Here is a 5,233-nt window from a genome sequence, read left to right on the forward strand (position 1 = left end):
AGGTTAGATTTAAAGGTAAGGACTGCTGAGTGGGATTTGATAAACTGGAAATTAAAATATTACATGTAAGTCCTCACGTTTTAAAATCACATATTGGATCTGTATTGAAAAGTGCTGCAAAACAAACTAAACTACACTAATTATAAAGGTTGCATGAAAATAATCTACAGTTCAGTACAGGATAAACTGGCCTGCAGCTCGTAGTTTAAAATAAAGCAGTGTGTGTGACTGGTGCACAGTGGCTGTGGTGCTCATGGTGAGAGTTGGGTCACATCAAGTGCAGCTGAGATGATTTTGAAGTGAAGCTGATGATGCTTAGATTTATTCACTGAATACCCTTCATACTGTTTAGTATAAACACGAGACAAATAGTGTGCTGTCAGTGTAGATGATGGAAATCAGCCAGGACAACTCATAAAACACCTGCTCACATCTTGTTAAATTCAAATGTGTAAATCCACAAAGAGCAGTAAACCTCAAAGCACCAGCAGCCCAGATCAGCTGATCACAGCCTGTATACAAAGAAAATCTACTGGAGCTTTGAATAGAAATTGCGATTCTTAACCTCTTGTTGAGCCACTGCAAACGATTTTAGAGTTCCCCCACCTGCTGAATCCCACTTTAACCCGTTCCTTACTCATTTTCTGTTTAGAGTCGCTCTCTATAATGTAGAGATATTTTAAAATTTTTCGTCTTTTTCTCTGCTCATGTTCTACCAAACTGATTCAAGCCGAGTATATTTATGAGAATTAAAATTTAAAGAAGTAAAGGTAATTTTCTTATGTATTAATGTTACTTTAATGATACATTAATATAGCACAATGTTCAATTAGCTTTGCACAAAAATAGCTGGTAGAAAAATCCTCCAAAGAGCTACTTTTACTGGAGTAGTTTTACCTCTAATATCTGTACTTCTGATTAAGTACAGAATGTCTTTGCTTTTGCCATCTCACACTCTTTCATGTTTAAATCCATCTTTAATGGGACCACAGAGGAAATATTTGCTGGAGCACACCTCGTGTCCCCCAGAATCCTTACTTTGTCAATGTGAATTTTAAACAATCAAATCTTGTGAAAATGGCCACGACTTGTATATTTAACACAGACATAATACTTCTCCCACAGGAGAAAGGCTGTGTACATCTTTGCTGTTGTAGATTAGATTTAAGTTCACTTCTTTGCAACAGTCAAAACTGGCACAAGGCAGACACTGAGAGGGGAAGCAGGTTCACAAGTTTTATTACACGAGAGAAGAGGTTTGAGCCAAAAGCAGACAGGTGAGGATCCACCAGTGAGTTCTTTCCTCACAGACAATTATTGTTTTCTTTGGTAAAACAAACAAACAAACAAACAAACAAACAAACAAACAAACAAACAAACAAACAAACAAACAAACAGTGGTGGTGCTGCAGTTGAAATGAAGTAATAACAGAAATTCAGTTTGAAATTACACTTGCATATATACAAAACTATTTATTTATGTAAAAGGTGAAATAAAACTGGTAATAGCAGGTGGTTAGTGTAGATAACAGTAATGTTATGTTTGTCCATACTGCCTGCCGTTGCTGCTGTTACGGAGTGTTCCAGCAGGTGTCGCTGTGGTTCTCTCTCCGACCTTATTTCACTGCTTTTTTATTCAAGTTTGTGTCCCAGTGCCAGGTGGGTCACAATTGCTTTCACTCTTGTATCCAGTTCATCCCAAACCATTTGGTTCAAGTCTGGAGACTGTGCTGGCTACTCCGTGTTTTCAAGCTTACCATCTTGTTCTTTGTTCCTGAGGTAGTTTTGTCTTGCTGTAGGATGAACCCCTGACCAACTAGGCACATACCAGAGAGTTTTGGTGCTGCAGAATGCTGTGGTAGCCGTTTTGGTTCAGGGTGCCTCTCACTCTGTACGAGTCACCGACCCTGGATTCAGCAAAACAGCCCCAGACCATCACACTTCCTCCTCCATGTTTGACAGTTAATGCCACACACTGTGGAACCGTCCTTTCACCTATTTGACGGCATACAAAGATCCTGTGTGATGAACTGGACTGTAATCCCAGCCCTACCTCGAAACCATCCATCATTTCTACTACACTGTTTCGCTGCCCTTATACATGTCCTGCACCACTCTCAATTACTCTCATGTGAAAAAGTTTTTTCCCCTTTCCTGATTTCGTATTTGTTTTGTATGTTTGTCCACCTTTAAGAAGAACAAGCATACAGCACCTGGAACACAAAAATTCCTGTGTGTGTGAGTGTGAGAGAGAGAGAAACTGTTTCAACTGTGAGTGTGTCTTTGCCATGAAATGTACTTGAAAATGAGGCTGGGAAACAGCAATAATGCCCCCCACGAGCAAGAGACAGACAGAGATATATTCAGGATAACCGAGCCATCGGCAGCTCCACAAGAGTACCAAAGGCCTGAAGCCACACATATCTGCGCACTCATCCCTGCAGGAGCAGGAGGGAGGTCCTGAAAGGGGCTCCCATGACCAAGAGTTGGGAAGCCCTGAGGCAATGGACAGCCAACCCCACTAGAGGCCGGCCAACTGAAATCAAGGTCCCAGAGGTCCCAGCACCCAAGACCCGCCCCCTGGAAGAGCCCCGCCCCGACAGGAAAGAGGTCCAAGCAACCCCAGACACCCAGCACTTGCTGACAGCAAGAGCTTAAAAAACAGCACTTAGTTGTCCTGCAAACTGAATGTAAATTGATGATTTTGAAGGGAAGTCCTCTTTCGTTCTGTTATTTAAACCAGTTTACAGAAGGATGACAGGATCACATCATATATGCAGTACTGTGCAAAAGTCTTTAGCCAGGCCTCATTTCTTTACATTTTGATAAGAAAATGGGAAATTGGTGTAGTTGATTTATTAAAACACAGAAATACAGAATATAATGAATGTTTGCAACTCTAAGGAGCTTCAAAGTCAATGATTAGCATGATCACCTTTACTGTTGACAGCCACCCTTGCAGTGAGATCATTTCTGATTCAGTGAAAGTAGATGAATCAGCTGATGGTTCAGATGCATCTCTCAGGTCCTGTGTGGGGACTTTGCTGGACTTTTTCCTGTTTCTTAAAGACATGACTTTCAGATGCTATTGTATTACTGGTGTAGATAGTGGGGCTTTTAGGCCTGAAACATCTTCTTTTGTAATCCACTCAAACAGTTTCATGAACTTCTTTTACGGACACACTGTATTGCTGGTGTCACAGTAGAGCGAGTGAAGAGCACCAGATTCCTCTGTGTTCACTTCACAGAGGAGATGAGTCCTCCGTCACAGATGGTGCGGCCAATGGAGATGGTTGATAGGTCTGTCTAGGCACAAACCTATTGCTGGAACAGCCGAGGCAATTTTACTGCTGCTAGCAAAAGCATGAGGCACCAGGCAGAACTCTTTGTGTGATCTCGTGCACGAGGGAGATGACCGAGACGAGCGCTGTTCCTGCTGCTCGAACCCCAGTCACTCTCAGTCAGCTCCCTGTAGCACTGCTCTTTATCGAGGTTACATGAATATTCATAGGTTCATTTACATATGACATCTTACACAGGCATACATGTGAACAAAGAGTACTGTCTGTGTGTATGTGTAGGTATGCGTGTGTGTGTGTGGATATGTGGGTCAAAATATGACCCCGCGAACGACTCCCAAAAGCTGGTGCAAGGGGCCCAGCGGACCACCTAAATAAAAGGCACTTACAGTTAAACAGATACAGAGTAGGTGTCCTCCTATACTATAAATCAGAGCGAGAAGGTACGACCTCTCTCATGACCTTAGGATGTATGTGTATGCCAGACTGCTCTGGAATGCACACAGAGTCTCTGCAAATTACTAAGGATCAGAGATCTTATCAATATGCAATCGATTATATAACTCTAAGCATATATGAGTATATGTTTCTTAGCATAAATGACAATCCAACAATATAAACCTGACAGTGGTCTTCTACCTTTTGCATCAATAGTTTTACGGGATGTTTTGCAAATTAGCACATTTTGTTTGACATCCTCCTTGTGAAATCCAAACAACAGTGAGTCTCACTCCCTCGCTCATCTGAAACTCCTGCCGGGACCATATTTTCCCTATCTGGTAGTATATGAACACGCATGATCAGCACAGCGCACCAGTTACAATTCAGTTTTCAGGGCCCTCTTCTGTGGAATAAGCTTACAGTTTGGATTCAGGAGACAGTGTCACGGTCTGCGGTGGGCGGATCGTGTGTGGGAGTGTGAGGTTCCAGGTGCAGACGTAGACGAGGAGACAGTACTGAACTTGAAATGAAAAGTGAGCCTTTATTTGGGCTGATTAACGTGGCAAACAACAGAACGCACAGAGCAAAACTAAACTAGAAGCTGAACTGGGAAAACTAAGAACTGACACTTAACTCAGACAGCAGGGAAAGCGAAGACAGGGTGACGATGATGCATATGACGGAGACAACTATGAACAGGACTCTGTGCCGGAACAACAAAGAACTATGAAACGTATACAAGTAAGCAACATGGACATGATCAGCACAGAGTCCTGAAACCTGGCGTAACACGGGGGAAATTGAACAGACGACGCGGCGACGACCAAAGGAAGACTGAGGACTTAAATACACACATGAGGTGATCAGGGGAAGTGGAGACACATGAGAACACAGCTGACTAGAATGAAACATAATGACAATACAGGGGAGAGTAACACTAACTACAATGAACAAAGAACACCAGACTCTTCCAAAATAAAACAGGAAACACAAAGACATGGACATGGCACGAACTTGACAACAAGAGCCATACAGACATGAAACATGACAGGTAGACGCACGGACCAGGGAGAGATGACAAAAGGGACTAAGAAACCAAGGACTAAACTGCAAACTAGAAAACAACTAGATGCGTTACACTACAACATGGGGATACAAAAATATGCATTAGAACTCAAACACTGGGCCTAATGGCCCAGTACTGTGACAGACAGACACTATTGCTACTTTTAAGATTAGGCTTAAAACCTTCCCTTTTGGTAAAGCATATAGTTAGGGCTGGATCAGGTGACCCTGAATCCTCCCCTAGTTATGCTGCAATAGGTGTAGGCTGATGGGGGATTCCCATGGCAGGTATTTCATCCTCAGTCACCTTTCTCACTCACTATGTGTTAATAGACCTCTCTGCACTGAATCATACTTGTTATTAATCTCTCGTTCTCTTCCACAGCATGCCTTTTGTCCTCTCTTCCTTCTCTCACCCAACCGATGGC

This window comes from Oreochromis niloticus, unplaced genomic scaffold, assembly GCF_001858045.2.
Source record: "Oreochromis niloticus isolate F11D_XX unplaced genomic scaffold, O_niloticus_UMD_NMBU tig00007743_pilon, whole genome shotgun sequence".
Lineage (NCBI taxonomy): Eukaryota > Metazoa > Chordata > Actinopteri > Cichliformes > Cichlidae > Oreochromis > Oreochromis niloticus.